We start from the raw sequence: 21061 nt of genomic DNA, 5'->3' as shown, positions 1-21061 counted from the left end.
GTTGTTCTGCAGTTCATTACAGACAACCCTTGTGCAGCATGGGAATTTGGTGGGGTGGACTGATGTTCACGATAGAAACTTCTTTTTTTCTGGCCATACAATGTCTTTTCATCTTGAACAGAAGGAGATGCAGCAACTGGCAATTGTCTGTTTTGTAATTTTTCACTGAGCTGTTTACTTTGAGTGCATATTGCCCCCAGGAGCTAGGAAGTATTTGGCAGTGCTCTTTTTATGAAAAGCCGCGTAGAAACACTTGTGTTGCTGCCAGGGTGCCAAAGACTGACTTGAACCCCACAGTGTGCCAGAGCGGTTTTCAAGCATAGTCTTGTTTGAGAGTTGTTTAGGGGAATTACAGTCAAAATTCTGCTCAGGAGGGTTCTCCCCATCCCCTTCCTTCCCAAAATTTGAAGTTGGGACTTAGAGATCACCACTGTGTGGTGGTTCCAAAGGAGTACTGTATATTCCGGCTGTTACTGTGAGGTTGGAATAGACCATATTAATAGAGACCCCATATTTGCATGGGGCCACAAAGTCCTTGGAAATGGCTTTTATGCAACCCCCCTCCCCTTTCAGTTATATGTGTAGAAAGGCAAGTGTGCAAAGATTATATATGGCCAGGTTACCACATATTTATCTTCAAACCTTGACATTGTTGCATGTTTATCCTGGCCTCCTTCCAAGGGAACACACATTGTTCTCCTCATCTCCTTTTTGTCTTCATGACAGCCCTGTGAGAGGGGTTGAGCTGGAAGTGTGTGACTGACCCAAGGTCACCCAGCAAGCTTGATGACAAAGTGAGGATTTGAAGCTGGGTCTTCCAGATCCTTGTCCAAGACCCTCCTCACTAGACCACACTGGTGGGTCTTGATGAACATAAGAGGGCAGCTTTCTGTTCCTGTGTGAAGGCCTAGAGGAGCATTTAGAAGCAAGACCGGATTAGAGGAAGGATGTAATAATAAGGTGATGGGTGTTCCGCAGTGCTTTTGGTTCTGGACAGGAAGAAAGGATTCATCTACTCTATGGTGGGAAGAAGAAGACTGCAGATTTATACCCTGCCCTTCTCTCTGAATCAGAGACTCAGAGTGGCTTACAATCTTTTATAACTTCACTCCCCGCCCACAGCAGATACCCTGTGAGGTGGGTGGGGCTGAGAGGGCTCTCGCAGCTGCTGGCCTTTCAAGGACAACAATTATGTACCGCTGTTAAAGGAAATTGATTTTTCTTTAAAAAAATGGGCGAACATGAAATTATCTTTTATGGGAAGGATAGCGCTAATTAAGATGATGGTTCTTCCTAAAGTCATGTTTCTGTTTCAGATGATTAGTTTTGGGATAAGGAAACCCTTCTTTACTAAAATAGACCAATTAGTAAGAGCCTTTATTTGGCAAGGTAACCGACCTAGGATAAAATGGAAAATTTTAAAAGACAAAAAAGATATGGGCGGATTGGGACTCCCAGATTGGGAAACATACTATGTTGCGTGCGTCACACTCTGGCTAAAAGAATGGATTCGGTTGGAGAATACGCGCATACTAGCCTTAGAAGGCTCAGATTTACAAGCGGGATGGCATGCTAACCTATGGTATGTGCAAAAAGGGCAGAAATATTTTAAAAATCATTTGATTCGCAAAACCATTTATGAAGTTTGGTTAAAAATTAGAAGATTGATCTATGCTAAGACACCAAGATGGATATCCCCTGAAGAGGCGTCAATTCTGCCTCAACTGTATAACTTCAAAAAGATAATTAGGTATCAGGATATTTTGGATGATAAAGATAATTTAAGAGAAAAAGAAGACCTAGATTCCAGGGGGATAAGCATGGATTGGTGGACCAGAAATCAAGTAATAACTAAATATAATTCAGACAAGGCGAAAGGATTTACAAAAGCAAATTTTGATTTTGACAAACTGTTATTAAGAGAAGAGGAGAAAATAATTAAGAAAGTTTATAATTATATTCTGCAAATCAAATTAGAAGACGAAGTGGTTAAAAACTCTATGGTGAAATGGGCGCAAAATTTACAACGTAATATTAGTCTAGAACAATGGTCCAATTTTTGGAAAAAGAACTATAAAGTGATAAAGCCAATTAATTATAGGGAAAATTTTTTTAAACTATTTCACAGATGGTACCTCACCCCGGTACAGATAGCTAAATTTAATAATGCAATGTCACCTGTATGTTGGAAGTGCAAAGTAGATATTGGTTCATTTTATCATATGTGGTGGAACTGCAAAGTGGCTAAAACTTTCTGGAAAAAGATACACTGTATGATAAAGGAAATTTTAACTAGAGATTTTGTTTTTGAACCAGAAGTGATGTTATTATCATTTATTAAGAATACAGTTCCACAAGAAGATGAACATATGGTGATTTATATTATAACTGCGGCAAGGATAGTGTATGCTAAATATTGGCGTCAGGAGAGGGGTCCGAACCTGAGTGAAGTTATCGAAAAAGTCTTGGATGCCGCCGAGATGGATGTACTTTCAAATATGCTAAAAGGAGAGTCTAAAGATGACGCTGTCAGAAACTGGGGCAAGTTTTATGAATGGTATCAGAAAAAAGAAAGTATTTCTATCACTGGCAAAACTGAAAAAACTGAAAAAATTTAAAAATAATGATTATTTAAAAATTATCTAAAAATGATTTGTTGTACCTATAATTTGTTTTCAATTTTAGAGAGCAGATAAAAAGTTATGTATTTGTAATGTTTTGTAATGACTCAAAGTTAAATATTTTTTGTTAAGATAGAAGCCGTTGACTTCCTCCTCAAGGAAGCTTAATCAACTTTACTTATGTTAACAACGTGTATATATTATGTGACTGTAAGTTGAGGAAGTGGGTGTATTATTGATATTGATACAAAGAAAATAAAAAACTATTATGCCAAAAAAAAAAAAAAAAAAGGACAACCTCTGCCAGAGCTATGGCTGACCCAAGGCCATTCCAGCAGATGCATGTGGAGGAGTGGGGAATCAAACCCAGTTCTCCCAGATAAGAGTTTGCACACTTTACTACTACACCAAGCTGACTCTCTTTATCCCCTGGAAGGGGATAAAGGGCTTGAAGAACACTGGCTAGCCAAAGCTTGTGTTCACCTTTAGAGCAAGAGTATCCCTTCTGTTTTTGAATACTATGACCAAGTCAGGGTCTTTTCATGCGATCTCACCCAGTTCTCCTCCTTACTACGGTTCCTGTCCCACATGATTTTTGCCCTTGGACATCCCATGATACCCCGTGGTCAAAGGGGGGGACCCCTCCTCTCTTTCTCACTAGTAGAAAAGCTGGTTGGATCCAATTCCAGAACTGTAGCAAAGCTGATTTCTTTCCTAGCTCTCTTATTGCAGCATGTTGTGGTTCTACTTTCCGAACGAAACTGAAAACAAACGTGCAAGATTTGTCAGTCTTTTTGGCAAACGAAGGGCTCAGCTGTACTTCCCAAGTTCCTTTGCAGGGCATCATTCCTGCTGACATGAAGGCAAGATTATGTCTATTGTATTTTTGTTCTGCTCCTTCTGCCATGGAGCTGATGGCAGCGCTCTCCAATTTACACTCACAGCAGCCCTGTGAGGTAGGTTAGGCTGAGTGAATGAGTGGCCCAAGGTCACCCAGTTGAGGAAAGGATACTGAGCCAGCCAGCTTCAAAATTCATGTGAACATCTTTTATGCTTTTATTCATAGACTGGCAGCAGCTCTCCAGGGTCTCAGGCCACATCACCTACTACCCATTCTTTCCACTGAGATGCCAGGGGTTGAACTTGGGACCTTCTGCATGCCAAGCAGATGCTCTACCATTAAACCATGGCCCTTCCCTGAAGACATTACCCGAGGACTGTCAGTTGACTTAGCTTTCCAGCCTGCTGGACTCTGCCTCTGTTTGAGCTATACCTAGGGAGAGGCTGCTGGGCATTGGCAGTGCAGGAGGGGGAATTGTTTTCTGTACCTCTGAGGATGTTGGTCTTCAGTTATGTTCTTAGCCAGCAGCATGCAAATAGACATTTGCATGTTGGCAAGGGAGCTCCCCGTATGTGTGTGTGTGTGTAAAACGTACTCTCCAGTCACAGCCAACTCGCGGCAACCCTTTAGGGCAGGGGCGTCAAACTCATTTGTTATGAGGGCTGGATCCGAGCTGAAAGAGCTGCACTGGCTACCTTTTGTGTTCGGAGTTCGCTTCAAGGTGTTGGTATTGACCTTTAAAGCCCTTTATGGTCAGGAACCTGCCTATCTACGGGACCGCCTTTCTCCATATATTCCCCAGAGAGCACTGCGTTCAGGGGCAAAAAACTTACTGTCCGCCCCCGAACCAAAAGAAGCCAGGTTATGTGTGACAAGATCTAGGGCTTTTTCGGTGGCAGCACCAGAACTCTGGAACACCCTTCCGGAAGCCATAAGGGCCCTGCGGGATCTGTCTGCGTTCCGCAGGGCCTGTAAGACCGAATTGTTCAAGCAGGCCTTCAATGCTTGACGGAAAGAGGGCTGCCACCAGACATCACATAGAATGCTGGTGATCACTGTTCGGAAATTCAACGCCGCCTATACTGTATGGATGCAGCACTATAGAATGGTTTTAATAATTGTAACATGTTTTTAAAAACAAATATGTAAATTATGGTTTTATATGTTTTATTGGTTTAACTGTATTGACATGATGTTGTGAGCCACCCTGAGTCCGCTTGTGGAGAGGGCGGGATATAAGTTGAACGTAATAAAATAAATAAATAAATAAATGAGACCTCAGGCCATGTGTGACATAAAATGTAACGCTAGGTAGCAGAGATAAAAACTTTATAAAGGATGCAGACAAACACCATTAAAGATTTTTTTAAAAAACTTTAAAAATGCTTAAAACATAAGCACTCAGTCTTAAAGGTGCTTTCTTTGTATTCTCCCATGTGATCCAGGGAACTGGAAAGGGAAGCTCTAGTTCTTTCCTTCCTTCCCTAGAGGACCAGGAGAGGGAGCAGCCTCAGCCAATAGAAGGAAGAGAGGCTTGGCTCAGTAGCTCTGCTGTGCGATTGAGAAAGCCTGGTAAAACAAGCTCCCCCCTTCCTCCTCAAGAAAGGAGCCCCAGCCAGTGAGCCAGTGGAGAAAATAGCTTTATTCTGTAGCTTCTGTGTGATTGAGTAAGCCTAGCAAAGCAAGCTGTGGTACAGAAGGAAGAAAGGGAGAAGAAGCTGATGACAGCCTAGCCCCCCGGCTGCATGTTTGACACCCCTGCATAGGGTTTTCAAGGCAGGAGATGTTCAAAGATGCCATTGCCTATCTCTGCATAGTAGCCCTAGACATTTTTACTGGTCTCCCATCCAACCAGGGCCTACCTTGCTGTGCTTCCAAGATCAGATGAGATTGGACTAGCCTGGGCCATCCAAGTCAGACGTACAACCCTGCCTACTGGGTAAAGCCACATTCTGTTGATTTCCCTTCCTGGAACATCTGTATCTTAACATACAGATAATTAATACACTTTATTATAATGGTTGTGTGCTATAGCAAGCTGGCTTTAACAGCAGGTACTCAGTGTAGACTGATTTTGTAAGGCATAGAACTGTCGGGCAAAGATGCCTTCATTGTAAATGTCCAGTTGTGCTTAGACATGTGAGTGCCTGGTGTTTCAATACCTTGATATTTTTCAGTCTCTTCCTTGAAATTTTTCAATCGTGTCGGTCTTGGTTCCTAGGGTGTTAGACCAAGGTGTCATGAGCATGAACTTGTGCACAAGTGTTTGAATATAGCTTATGGGCATGCAGCTTTAAATGTTTTCATTTTGTTTTTCAGTATTTTTCTCGTGACAATATGTGGAATAACGTTTTTTCATTATTCAATACATTTAACCGATGTATTATTTCTATACCATGATAGTAGGCACAGCATCAATAAAATGCTTCCACTAAGCTAACTTTCCAAAATATACAGCTTTAAATATGATACCTCTCCTCTTGTTCTGTTGGTGGAAGGGTGCAACAGTTAGCTCATTCAGTTAATTGGTGGCGCATTACCATGAGCAGCAAACAATTCTTTTAATGCTCTCTGCAGTTTCTCTGCCTTAAGGGAGCATAAAAAGGGTTTACCATCCTTGGGTGGACTAATGTCTTCCCAGGGGACTATTTATTGATAAAATAGATACTAAAGCTTTGCAGGGGTTGGCTGGTTATTGCAAATCAATGTGGACATTCTCTTACCTTTGTGTAGCTATCCCTGGCTGCATTCTCTTTATCTGGTCTTTGTCCCCTCCCATGCTCTTCTCTCTGGTCTTTTTCCTACCTGTTCCTCTAATTTTTAAGCCTTTTACCTCTTTCTTCCTGTGGCCTGCTATCATCCAACCCTGACTCTTGTGTTCCTAAGTGAGCACTGCACTGGATTATTCTACCATTCTCTTCCAGCTCAACACCTTAATGAATAGTCACTTGAAATCCTTTTTTTCGGCCTGCCCAAGATTTCTGAGACTTTGGGACAGCTCAGGCATTGCTTCACCGCTATAAATCCTTCTCTGCATTAACACTTAGCCGTTTGTGACAACCATCGTGTTCATATCTCTTGAGAATCGGTGTGGTTTTCTCCCCACCCTTTTCTGTTACAGACACCATGAAGCTGTTGAAATCTTAGAGCCCCGTGGCAGTGGTTGTGAATACAATTGCTCGTTGGCGAAAAGCCATTGACTTTTCTGACATGAGGGTATTTTATTTTGGGGTTTTAGGATATGTGATGTGTCTAACCGCTGTCTGGAGAGAAATTGGTGAACAAGCCCTGAGAGTGTTTTAAGGTTATTTTTAGAAAGGCAAAGGAGAAACGTCACTGTCAACCAACAGTCACGGTAATTAACTTCAGGAAGATTTCATTTGAAGCTTTTTATGAGAAAGACTTTGTGCCTGCCTCCGTATTTGTGTGTCCAGGGACTTGAGATTTGCAGGTAATGAATCTGGGACCTTCTGCTTGCAAGTGTATACTCTACCACTGAGCCATGGCTCTTCCCTGAATCTTATATCATCTTCCAAACAAAACTCAGAATTGAAATGAGAGACATCTGGGGGCTCAGCCTGTGTTGGCTCGCTTGGTTAACTTTAAACATTAAAGTTACCCTGATGATTGTTTGCTCTCACTCTTCACCTCTTGCCACAGCACTGTAACGTTCTGAACAGTGGATACAAGTCCCCATTGAATGCGTCCATTAGATTTCAACATTTAATATCCGCTGTTGTAATATATCTGACCTTGTAAAATCTAGACACTGGTTTTCAGAGGTTTCAGTTGGAACAGGATAGGAATTGGCAGAGTCTCCTTAAAGTAATCAGAAATCAACTGTGAATATACCGGAGTTCTTTGAATCCGCATATGTTGAAAGAAGATCCTTTGTAGATGATTGAAATTTAAATATGCTGCCCTTAGTGTCTACAAATTCAGGCCCTGTGATTACATTTCTGTTCTTGGTTCTTTGTTCGATACATAGACTTGGCGGAAAATTACAGGAAGATCTTTAATTAGCGCTCTGAAGGCAACAGAACTCCCTTATTTGAATGTACTTGGGGCCAAGCAGTATGCTCGCCCATCCTTGTCTTTTTTGGACTGTTTGCTTCTCATATTATGAAAGCTTCAGCTCTTAAAAACAATTGCTCCAGGCAGATATTCATAAGATTGCACAAGTCTTGCTTTTCAGCATGGCAAAACCATTGTTTTGAGCAGTCTATGTCTAGAATGATGAATTTGGATTTTTTTCCTCTTCATTTGAGTGGCACAGTACTCATTCTTACATGTGTTACTGATCAATAACACTGTGAATTAAGCAAGTTTGTAAGATTGCTGCTTCAGGCTTTTGAATACAGAGGTTTGGTCATCTTCGCAAGGAATTTACTTTTTTTATGGGAATGTGAGAACTACGTTCAAGAGGCAGTAAACACCTGAATATCAGTGCCTGGAGGGAACATCAGGGGAAAGTCTTGTTGACCCTCCAGAATAGTTGACTGGCCATTCTGTGAGACAGGATGCTGGATGAGATGGACCACTGGTCTGATCCAGCAGAGCTCTAAAGGTAAAGGTGCAAGTACCGAGTTGTTACCGATCCATGGGGTGATGTCGCATCATGACGTTTTCACAGCAGACTTTTTACAGGGTGGTTTGCCATTGCCTTCCCCAGTCATCTACACTTTCCCCCTAGCAAGCTGGGTACTCATTTTACAGACCTCGGAAGGATGGAAGGCTGAGACAACCTGAGCTGGCTACCTGAAACCATACCTGGCAAGAAAACCTGCCTACTCCAGCACCCCATTCTTCACTAGTGTTGTGTTGCTCGGTATGCGGAAGCAAATCTGCTCATTGCTGCCAAGTAGAGTTTTGCTGTGTGGGTGCCCTGAACATCTGTAAAGCTTTTTTTAAAGGGGGGGGGGAGAAATGTTCTATTTTGGATAGCTTCTGCATTTCAAAAGTAGGCAGTGCCCCTGGCTATAGCACAGTGTTCAGAGATGAGTCATGTAGCAGAGGAGATGTGAGAAACCTTCAGTTAAGATCAGGATCGTCTCTGACCTTGTAGGCCAGGGGTGGGGAACCTTTTTTCTGCCAAGGGCCATATGGATATTTATAACATCATTCGCGGGCCATAAAAAATTATCAACTTAAAAAACAGTGCTCCGCCGAGGGAGAATGATCCAGGCCAGCAAAATTAATCCAAATAATTGTTTTTCTATTTGAAGTCATGTGGGAAGAGCCTAATCTGGTGCGCGCGCACATACACGCGGCCCGCTGCCCTAGGCAAATGCATAGGTCTAGGGCTTTTTTGTAGAAAAAGCCCAGCAGGAACTCAGTACCATATTAGACCACATCCCCTAATATTAGCATATTAGATCACACACTCATTAGTATATGAGGCCACACCATCTGGGATAGTCAAGTGCAAACTGAACTGTAGCAGTAACTTTTCCAGGCCCTGCAGCAATTCTGGCCGGCCAGCCAGGCCCCAGGGAGGCTGCCGCACAGTACATCTGGGCCTTTGATCCCTGCCTGGCCCTGGGGAGGCTGCTGCACAGTGCGGCTGGGCTCCACGATCCTAGCTGGCCAGACAGGCCCCACAGAGGCGGCCACATGGCTCAGTTTGGCCCAGCAATCCCCGAGGGCCACACGAAGTGACCTCGAGGGCCGCATATGGCCCTTGGAACAGAGGTTCCCCACCCCTGTTGTAGGCTGTCAGGAACTATTGGAATGTTAGAGGGGATAGCCATGCTGATCTGTAGGGGAGGGGAAAGGGTGAGAGTTTTGTGGTACTCGAGACAAAATTAAACCTTGTAGATCTTGAGGATGCTGCAAGTCTCTTGTGTGCTTTTTTGTGGTTTTTGAAAAAACTCATATGCATGCCTTCTCCCTTGAGGAAACTTCCTGAAAGCACAGCAGATTGAAGCAGTGACGATTCCCATTTGGATAGAGAGCAGTACAAAGTAGGGGAAATGTGATAATGGACATAGATCCACGTGTGGTGTTTCTTTCTTCCTGCTATTGCAAATTGGCAAGCTTGTATGGCTTTGAAGAAAAGGTTGGCACTTGTCTCAATGTGGTATGGCAAACTCAGGAATAATGGAGAAACCCCCCCGCCCAATATCTTCATTTGTAGCCAGGTACTTTCTGGGCAACAAAGCCCCATGGTAAAGCTGCAGTACTGCAGTCCGAGCTCTCTCCTCATGACCTGAGTTTGATCCTGGTGGAAGCTGGGTTCAGGTAGCTAGCTCAAGGTTGACTCAGCCTTCCATCCTTCCAAGGTTGATAAAATGAGTACCCAGCTTGCTGGGGGTGAAGTGTAGATGACTGAGGAAGGCAATGGCAAACCACCCCGTAAAAAGTCTGCCGTGAAAACGTTGTGATGCGACGTCACCCCAGAGTTGGAAACGACTGGTACTTACTTGCACAGGGGACTACCTTTACCTTACTTTCTGGGCAAACATAAAAAAAGACAATATCAAGTAATAAAAAGACTGGTGTATGTAAAAAACACCATCACACCATACTGGAATCTTTTGCTGTTGTGCTTTTTTAAACTGCATATTACATACAGTACCAGCAAAATTGAAATGCTGGAAAATCAAAACATCCTTGTTATTGGCAAAATTCTTTGTGGCATTCCAGCTTGCATCCTATGGCCTGTAGGTTGAGTAGCCTTCCGAGACAGAGGCAGTTGGTGCAGAGCAAATGGGGAGACTTTTCCCCCAGTGTGCTTTTTTGGTTCAAGCTTTGCCTTTCAGTGGAAACTGGGAAGAAGCTGCTGCCTTGCTGCTCATGGTAGAAGAAACCACAATGGGAGAAGGTGAAGGAGTGCTTAAGGTGTTGGCCGGGGGCAGACGGGCAGTTTGGGTTGGGAGCCTCTTGTTGCAGAAGAAGGCCAGCATAGAGGAAAGCATTCCTAGGGGGCAGTCAGACAGCACATGCCCTGCTTTTGGGAGAGGGACGGGCTGCATGCGCCCTGGAGGAGTGATTGCACCACTCAAGCACATGAGAGACGCTTCCCTGGAGTTCCCCAGCCATTCAGATGGCCAGGAAAGGCGACAGGGAAGTGCTTCAGAGAATAGCTACTGCTTACTTACCTGGTAGCTTTTTGAAGCGGCAGAACAACGGCAGAGGACAAGGTTAGGGTGGGAGTGAGGTGGGGCCCAGATGCGTGTGTTTTGAATGCATCGTTTAAATCCAGATGTGGGGAGTTCCTGTATCGGCCCAAATTGGCCGTCTGAATTCAGCCGTTGTCTCTGATTTGACATATAAATCTCTGCACAGAACCCAAATGAATTGGAACCAAATAACAGCTGGTAGATGGCTTTTTGTTTAGGGCTATGTTTGTTTATTTATATTTGGTGAATTTATATTCTGCCCTTTCCCAAATGGGCTCAGGGCGGATTACAACCAGGCAAAACCAATCAAATAGAATAAAACTAATAAAATGCAATTAAAAACAAAGCACCACAGTACTATATAATAGAGGCGGGCTATGCAGTGTTGCATGTTATATCAAGAAAGGATTAGATACACATTTTTATGTATTGTAAATGGAGAGGATCACCCATGGAAATGCGTTTGAGTTGGAGACATAACTCACTCTCTCTTTACAGTCGTCATCTTTGTTTTTCCCCTAAGAGAAAATTCACCTCATTAAATTTTATTTCTATTCTGAATACCATTTCTGGACTCTTGAATTCAATCACTTACCATGAATTTAAACCTTTTTGTCAGCTTCTTGTGTGGGATGCTTTGTTGATTTCAATGGGCACAGGCTATCTGGCATCGTTTGAATCCTTTGTACGCTGGGTAGGGGAAACAAAGATGGAAGCCATCAAAGAGAATTCTGATCAACTATTGGTTCTTTTTTTTTTTTTTCCACTGGATGACTTCAGTTTTTACTTCACAGGATACTGTGGGTGCCATCTAATAACCAGCTATAGCTATAGACGGCTTGTGTTTTTTACTCCTCCTTCAACTTCCCCTTCCTGACTTACCAAAGGTAAGTTGTACCAGCTAGTCACTGAAGTCAAGCATGCTGCATAGGATGCCAGCAAAGAGGCCTTAAAGTCATGCCCTAAAGATCTTTTTTTTTCCTCCCCCATTTTGTTTTTGACTATCCAGCCTGATGAAGTGGTCTGAAGATATTAAAAGCTTGTGCTTTGTGTTACATTATTTTGGTTGCTCTTACTGAAAAGTATTGTGTGGTGGTTTTTTTGTTTTGCATTTTATAGAATTCAAGCAGTTAATGAGAAGGTTTCTCTACAGAGGAGAGAATGTGATGTGCTTGCATTGATCGTTGGATACTTATACAAATTTTGGACAGCTACTGTTTGCTGCAGTTGTAGTCAGAGGAACAGCTTCACATTTTCTGAACTCTCTGTGGCTGTTCTTTGTTTGCAGCTGTCTCCAGTCTTGTGGTCTTTATGGAATTCGCCAGCATTGGGAGTTTAAATACAAACTCTTTAGTTAAGTGCATAATTTAAAATATTAATGAGCAGAAGGCTCTAGCATTTAACTGTTTTCTCTCCCTCTGGCTACAGGGCATGACATCTACTCATCATTCAGAAAACTTTCTTGTTTTAGTCATTGTTAAAAAGCTAAAGGTAGTCCCCTGTGCAAGCACCAGTCATTTCCGACTCTGGGGTGATGTTGCTTTCACAGTGTTTTCACAGCAGACTTTTTATGGGGCAGTTCGCCATTGCCTTCTCCAGTCATCTACACTTTACCCCCAGCAAGCTGGGTACTCATTTTTCCGACCTCAGAAGGATGGAAGACCGAGTCAACCTCAAGCCGGCTACCTGAACCCAGCTTCCGCTAGGACTGCAGTACTGCAGCTTTACCACTCTGTGCCACAGGACATGTCTCTTTGTTCTCTGAGCTCTTAAATCATGCTTATATTTAAAATGGTGGCCTTGTGTGGCTGGCTCATGCATTAACTACCTCTTTTGATCAGTGTTCTCTCTAAGCTGTGGAGTCTTATGAGCAAAAATTCTGCTTCGTGAACTACTGACATTAAAGTTGTGAGCAGCAGTTTGGCTTCTGCATAAATTAGTTTGCTCTGGAGCCATCCTTCCTGAGCTGAGACAAAAATGTGTGAGCCAGGGGCTAAAAAATTGAGCTAGCTCACACTAACTCAGCTTAGAGGGAACACTGCTCTTGATTTGACCTACAGGAAGATCTTCCCCTTATTAAGATGCAGCATATGAATCTAGGAAATAAACGAAAGAAGCATATAGCTGAACCATAAAGGCTGATCCTGGGAAGCTACTGAGTTTGCTTAAATAGGAAGTTGTGGTCTTCTGGGCCATGGAGGTTGGAAGGGGCTGTAGAAAGATCAGGTGGTTGGGAATGACTGGGCAATACCTGGTTAAGGTGTGACTAGTCAGTGACTTGTCAAACTGTGGACAATAGCCTGTCTGTATGTATACCCTTCCTATATAGACAGGTCACTGGTCTGCTAAGAATCTTTGTTGGTAGAAAAATACAGTGTGAAACTTGCCCAGCAAGGGTGGAGCATATCGAGCAAAACATTTCCATTGGGCCTGGTTTATTAAAAACCAAAAGAAAACTTGGTACCCAGCTCTGCAAAACACCCTACAGACTATAAATTGCAGAAAGTCTCAGAACAACCAGTAAATTCCACAGAACAATCAGCACAATCAACAGCCATCTTCCTTATCTTCAAACCCCTTCCAACCCTCCCAGCAATTAACACAGAACAATGGTCACATTCAACAGCCAGTTTCCTTATCACTACCCTTCCAGGAAGCCCCACCAAACAATGGGCACATCCACAAACCAATTGCCCTTTCATCACATCCCCTCCAGCCTAGAAATAGCAGCTCTCCAGCAGCCCTGGCTCCACTCAATGCACAGCAGCCAAGAAGGTCTGAGCGCCTGCTCCGGCTGCAACGCCACTGAGGATGTTCTCCGCAGCTGAGAACGAAACGTCTGGAAGGAAAACTTTCTCCAGTAGGACACGGCACTTGATCCCGAAAGATTCTACAAACCCCAAAAGAAAACTCATAACAAGAGCTCTATATTGACATTTTGCTTTGTAGAGATGTAACATTTCCAGAAATGTTGAAGCGATACAGAAGAAAAGGTTTTCCCCCTGGAATAAAAGAGAAACACTTTCTTAGCAAACCTAAACTTATTTTCCTACGTCTTTGTAACTCAGCATATGAATTGCACTGCATGGTATATTTATGAAATTTAAAACTATAAATGCCGTACAGTGCCATCTTAAGCAGCTTTACATATTTCTTATCCCTTTGACTTCAATTTCATGTAGTGTGGCACTGTCAGTTTTCTAGAAGCAAAATTGCACAAACTCCTGACACCGAAGAGAGAAAATTGCGAATCACATTTTTTTTAAAACAACAAACCTCTCTTTGTAGGCAACAAGTATATTGGAAAGTCAGGGCTAAGGCCTTAATTATTGTGTACTAGGTTATTTTTTTAAAAGTGGGTGGAGTATTCGAAAATGTCATCCTTCTCCTTACATGTAGTCCACTTTTGGATCTTCCACTTCATAATTCTGCTCCATGTGTAGAGCAGGCCTCACTTTAGCCTGGAATGACAGTTGAAAATAAGAGAGAGGAGGCTGAAGGATCTCAGTTGGTGGGATGGGGCAGACCATGGAAGCTGAGAGAGAACTGAGCTTAAGAAAGTGAAGGGAAGGTCAGGGCTAAGATTCTCCTTAAAACAACAGTGGGATAGATGAAGTATTATTATTCACATTCACAACTGTCTTTCCTTAAAGGAGCTTGGTAAATATGCTCCTCTTGTTTTACTCTTACAATGGCCTGTGAGGAAAGTTAGGCTAAAAGAGTGATGGGCCTAGGGTTACTTTGTGGCAGTTGTTTGGGTTTGAATTGTTACTTCTCTGGTTCCATTTCAGCACTATAATGACCACTCTTTCCTGGCCCTTGAAGTATTAAAGTAATGATATGGACTCGACAATCTTAAAGGATGCTGTTTGTATGAAAGTGGGTTGCCAATCTCCAGGTATTTGAGCAATTGGCTGGAGATCTCCTGGGATTAAAACTTATCTCCAGATTCAGGTGGATAGCCATGTTGGCCTGAAGCAACAGCACAAAAATTGAGCCCAATGGCCCCTTTAAGACCAACAAAGTTTTATTTAAGATGTAAGCTTATACCTTGAATAAAACTTTGTTGATCTTAAAGGTGCTTCTGGGCTTGAATTTTGTTTTGTTAATTTATCTCCAGGTACCGGAGATCAGTTCACTTGGAGAAAATGGCTGCTGTGGAAGGTGGACTTTGTGGCATTATACCCCATTGAAGTCCCTCCCCAAACCCGTCCCTCCTTGGGCTCTACCCCAAAAATGTAAAGGTATTTCCCACTCAAGAGCTGGCAGCCCTCAGGAGAAGGCACTTCACTTATGACCATAAGTGGTCCTTTGATCTTGTATAGAACTGGTGTACCCAGGCCTCGTAATCCGCACAATGGTTGATTTCCCACTTGCCATAAATGCGAGTGGGCAGCCAACTGTTAATGAGAAGAGGTGAATTTCTATATTCAAATACAACAGAATGTGTTTGCCTTTTCAGTAAGTGTTCCTTGAGCTTCTAATTTTATCCTAGAAACACAGGAAGTGTTCTCAGTGGCACACACTGCCTTGTAGAGCAGGTTGTGTGTATTCTGCAGCTGCAGTAGAGAATTCAGCATCATACAAATTTGTTTTTTTAATAAGCTTCCAATTCGTTTCAAAAGTTGACTGTAGGCAGTTCTAGATAGTATCTCTGAAATGAGTCAGTACGTGTGTGTGTGTGTATATATATATATTCCCCTTGCCCTCTCTAGGGCTCTGCTTTGACCTTGTTTAGCATAGATTAATCTAATACAGAATAAGCATTTTGATGGGCCCCTGGAAAACATCAATGTGAATGAGCAGCCGGATCACTTTCTGCCTTTGAATGAATTCCCCCCCCCCCCTTTCTTTCAAGCGGAGATGGTACCAGGCACTTTCTAATTGTGTTCACTGGTGTATTTCCTGAAATGGGTTTAACCTGGATTATTAATATTAGTAGGTTCCCTCCCACACACTCTTTATGGCTGCCTCAGGAACAGTAGACACTCGCTGTCTGCTTTGAAATTCTCTTTGCTGTTATCTGCTTGGATACTGTCATCTGAGGCCTTTTTTGTGTGTGGTAATATCTGTCATCTCAAAGATGATGGCTCATCCTAGAAAGGTGTGTGTGTGACTTTGTTCATTTTAGGGAGCCCTTAGGAGAAAATTGAGTTCTAGTTGTTACGCCTTGGGTGTTTTGTGTGTGGGTAAGCAGGGCTGCCTTCCTAAAAGGCTTTGTGACTTTTGCTGCCTCAGCTGTATCTGCAGTGTTCAGCCATTACAGCAGCAGGCTTTGTTAACATTTTTGGCTATTGAATTACGTTGCCTACACATTTTTCAATTTGTGATGGATATTTATAGAGGAAGTACACAGTAACATGGTGTTACTGGTGTGAACTTCTGTATTACCAGCAGTTGGGGGTGGGCAGGGGCTTGATTACAAAAATAGGAGGCTGGGAGTACTTCAGATTGTAACATCTTGGATGCCTCTTTTCTCTCTTAATTTCTAAAGGGTGTATGTATGAGAAGAGAGGAGGGTTTAACTGTTCTCACCTCTCTTGGAGGTGGGTTAGACACAAGAGTGATGCAGGTTCTTCTTTTGAATCTCTGCCAGTACATAGATGACTTTCACCCTTCCGATAAATGTAGATGGTCTGCATTGGCATTCTTCAGTATCTGAGACTGAGAGGGAGTTGAATTTCTATGGCTTAAAAGCTTTGCAGTTCTGCAGTCTGGAAAAATTATGTACATTTCTGGGTGCATATATTCCAGTGGCATTTTTTTTTTTTTGCAATTTTAAAAAAAATCATCCCTAGTATGAGTATTAGGAATGAAGATGTGCCTTTTTAGAACTAGGGAAAAATTGAGGGTGACGGAGGGCTTTGGGGCAGATATATGTAGAATTACAATCTTGTTAATTACTGGAGGCGTATTTATCCTTATTAACACATCTAATAAAGGGTTTGATGTCTTGTAAACTTTTATTCCTGTCACTTGACCCCGAGGTCCAGAAACCTGAGTAGTTTTTGAAGTTGAAACTGGTATTTCCACAGTAGAATGAGTTTTTGAGGCAGCACTGAGGTGGGGGAGCAGCAGTGAAACAAGGCAAGCGAGTTATGTCAAATGATTTTAATCTGAAAAAAGAATTCCTCAAGTAACAATCTGTAAAACATGTTTTCTGGAAGACTGAATCTTAGCTGTTGGAAATGTGTTCGTAATTGGGACTTAATTGAACTTGATTTCTAATTAAATTATACTAGAACATACTGACTTGCATCCAGTTTTTCTGTTACAGGCAGTATAAGTGCTAGTCATGTTGAACCACTGCTTTGGTATATGTCAAGGCTTCAGGAGTACTGTGAATTCTGGCTAGCTAGCTAATTCAGTTTATTGCAGTTATTAGTACTTGAAAAAAACATATTAGTAGCACGCAATGTGTTTTTTCAAGCACTACATGACCTGAGTTCGATCCCGCCAGAAGCTGGGTTCAGGTAGCCGGCTCCAGGTTGACTTAGCCTTCAATCCTTTTGAGGTTGGTAAAATGAGTACCCAGTTTGCTGGGGAGAAAGGGTAGATGACTGGGGGAAGGCTATGGCGAACCATCCCGTAAAAAGTCTGCTGTGAAAACATTGTAAAAGCAACGTCACCCCAGAGTCGGAAACGACTGGTGCTTGCACAGGGGACTACCTTTACCTTTTTAGCACACAGTGTAAATAGGTTATCAGTGTCTAGACCGGGGGGGCTGAACGTGTTTAACATAAGAGTCACATAGAATAAATGACAGATGTTTGAGAGCCACAAGATATGAATGACAGATGTTTGAGAGCAGGAAGGAAGGAAGGCAAATAGATGAGGGGGGAGTGGTAGAAAGAAAGCAACCTTAAATGCATTCTCCAAGCTGCTGGCTGGCTTGGCTTGGAGAAGTGATTTAAAGAGAGAGATGCCTTCTCCAAACCAGCCAATGGGGTGGTGGGACCTTTGAGAGCCACACAGTATGTGTTAAAGATCCACATGTGGCTCCTGAGCCACAGTTTGGCCACCCCTGGTCTAGACACTCTCAGAGAATAATCTGTTTTACTTGGTACTGCATGCCAGTACTTGTGTCCTTGGTTCCTTTTCACTTTTTTTAGTAATTAGAGTAGATAGTGATTTGCTTGTACTATGCTGGGAGGACTTGGAGATACCATCTTGTTTATAATGGGTGCTGGTGGAGCAAGCATGGGTTCATCCATGTGCTACCAGGAAATAAATTCATTTAATGAATGGATTTGCAGCTGCTGGAATGGCCTTGGGTCAGCCATAGTTCCTGTAGGAGTTGCCCTTGAAAGGGCAGCTGCTGTAAGAGCTCTCTCAGCCCCACCTACCTCACAGGGTGTCTGTTGTGGGGGTGGGGGGGTGGGAAGGTAAAGAAGATAGTGACCGCTCTGAGATTCAGAGTATAGAGCGGGATATAAATCCAATATCATCTTAATCTTGCTGTTCTTCCTGTTTGAGGCAAATCCATTCTATTGTGGTGGTGATAGGAGAAGAAGTGGAGGTAATGGAGCTCCTAGCTTGTTCTGACGAGCGTACATTTGAAACCCATTGAGGGTGAAGGAGAGCTGCTTGGGAGGACTTTTGGAAAGGGTTAAGCACCTCCCCCACTGCTTTTCTGTTCCTGGCCTCCCCCACCTGAAGTGTTTTTTTCCGTTTGTACTTAAAAGATTCTTGGGTTATCTATGCATGCTTTTGTGGGACGCACAGTTTACCATTTCCCTCTGTGCAAAATGTGACCATGATCATCCATGCCGTATACTGTGACTGATTTCACACTAGGGCTTGTTCCCGGTAGAGAGCCCTTTTGCCTCCAGGGATTCTCTCCATTTTTGCATAGGCTGCCACAGAGCTGCTAGTTGGTGTGCTGCTTTTCCTCAGCAAGCAGAAACCGCTTGCAGAGGATCTCGCTTGCTGTGGAAAGCGGCGTGCCAACTCACAGCTCCGCGGCAACTTGTGCGAAAAAGGAGAGAAGCCCTGGGAGCAAAAGGGCTCTCCACCTGGAACAAGCTAATGTGAAATCGGTCTGTCTGTATGACTTTTGCGTGATGAACTATGTGGATCATGCTCACCAATAAGATGCACATTAGATAGCCAAGAAGGTTCCTCGTATACTTGGCTAAACAAACCCAGGTTTGTTGCAATGGAATATGTGGAAGTGGCCTTAAATGTTTTCTTTACACAAAGTACAGCAACTAGCGTTTCATCAATTTAAAGCAGGAATGAAACCCATCTGCTTATCTTTCAGCAGGTCTTTGATAAACTATTCCCATTTTAGCCTCCTTTGATTTACTTTACTGTTGGTTTACTCTGGTTTTTCTGTTAACGGTGCAGGTGTCTGGGTTTTTTATCTGCTCACTTTACCCTTCTAGCACATCCTGCAAGCTCTGTTTATCACTGTTTGTGGTGCTGGAACTGACTTTATAATATGCCTGTTTGTTAGTGGGAAGATGTAACTGCTGTCTGGTTACAGGGCATGAAGAAGGCATATTCAGCATACCGTTCAGGGCTCGGGTAATATGGATTTTATTCTTATGCTGGGGATGAGAGTATATCTGTGTTGTGTAACACACTTTTATTGCAAGGTGAGTACTTGGGAAGCTTGCAGTGATTTTGAAACTTGCAAGTGAATGTTTGCAGGCAATACTTGAAAGGACAAGATAGAGAAGAAAATAGCACTATAAGGCCCATATTTTATAAGAAACATTTTCGTATGATTTACAAAGAGGTGGAAGTTGAGAAGACTTTGCAGATTCTGAAAATATTATATGTATTATATCTCAACATGGCACCACTGTGCATAATGTTATATCTCAGTATGGTATCATTATGCATTATATTATATCTCAATGTGGCAACCTTTGTCTCGTCTCAATGGAGTTCTGGTATTCTCCATTTTGAATACTGGCTTCTTCAGGGACAAATTTATGGAGCCAATAAAAACAAAGGCAAAATTGCCCTGACCTAGATAGCCCAGGCTCATCAGATCTCGGAAGCTAAGCAGGGCCAACCCTGGCAAGTACTTGGATGGGAGACTTTCAAGGAATACCAGAGCCAGGATGCAGAGGCAGGCAATAGAATCCAGCTCTTTGAATGTCCAGTAGGGGGTCACAGGAAGTCAACCATGACTTCCTGGCACAGTCAATCTGTCTCTGTGTGTGTGTGTGTCTCACTCTCAAAAAAGCCAAAGTCCAGTTTTAGGTAGGACAGGCAGTTTAGCGTATTAATTAGGTTAATTAATGAAAATTAATCAGGAAATAATTCTATTTCCTAAGCATAGTTGCACCTTTCTTAGCCCACTGAAGTCAATAGGCTTAGAAGGGTGTAACTCTGCTTAGGCATGCATCGCAAAGGCTCTCAGATTCATGCACTCTTTGTTTCTTGTGTCTAAGCACTTTAAAATATTATTTAAAATCTCCTAATTTTGTAGTTGTGAGGATAAAATGGAAGATAGGTGAACTCTCTGGGCCTGCATGGGGGAAAAATTTGGGCTATAAATGACATTATACATTTATACGGTTTCCTCTGTAAGTCTGAAGTCACATTTTACGTAGTTTATATGAATTGTGGCCAGCTTTTAAAAAAGGTTTGCTGAGAAGCAGGCAGAAATTCAGCTAGCCCACCATGACATCACTGGTATCCTCATCCTGATAGAAAAGTATTCCACTGCCTACATGTCTTTTACCAAGAGAAGGTGATTCTTCATTCAATATATATACAATCACAGGACAATGTGAAATATAGAACAGGAGGGAGGCTACAAAATTGCAAGAGCCCTGGGGCAGAATGGCAGGGGTGGGGGCTGGGGAGACACAGATTTGGACTTTGTGGCCCTGGCTGAATTTTATTTTGAGGGTACTGGTGATATTACCCATGTCTTACCAGCGAGTGCTGCAGTTACATTTTCGGTTCCGGATGTAGCATGTCCTTAAGAGCCTCTTTATAACTTATTTTAAAAAGAGAGAGATGCATCTACTACACGTGAATGCAACACAGATTTGTTTGAAAATGTGTATACAGTGTATATATGTGGGTGTATGGCCTGGCTGAGGCTTCCTGGTGAATTCAGCTTGGGTAGCATCCTGTATTTGCCTCTGTGTGGAATGGGTTAAACGTCAAGCTCTGTGCAGCTCTTGTCAGAAGGTTCTTTTGCTGGTCTCATTGTATGTGTGCAAAGATTATGGTTGCACTAGTTTTTGTAGGTGTGTCGGCTAGGTATTTGTGTGGTTCCCTCATGACCTAAAGGTTGCAGAGATGGATTTCTTAATACCTTAAGCAGTGGCCAGTGGGATGAATAAGGTCCTATTATGAAGCAAGTCAAGTCTCCCATTTGTAGGCTTATTCCTTGGATCTGCTGCCTTTCTGCAGCCTGCTGCCTACTTCATCTGGTTTTTAGATGAGTTTTCCTTAGTTTGCAAAAAATACTCCTAGAAACAGGGAAACAGAATCCCTCTTTCTTGCAT

Source organism: Heteronotia binoei, chromosome 8, assembly GCF_032191835.1.
Source record: "Heteronotia binoei isolate CCM8104 ecotype False Entrance Well chromosome 8, APGP_CSIRO_Hbin_v1, whole genome shotgun sequence".
Taxonomy (NCBI): Eukaryota; Metazoa; Chordata; class Lepidosauria; order Squamata; family Gekkonidae; genus Heteronotia; species Heteronotia binoei.
Note: the sequence above shows the minus strand (reverse complement) of the source record.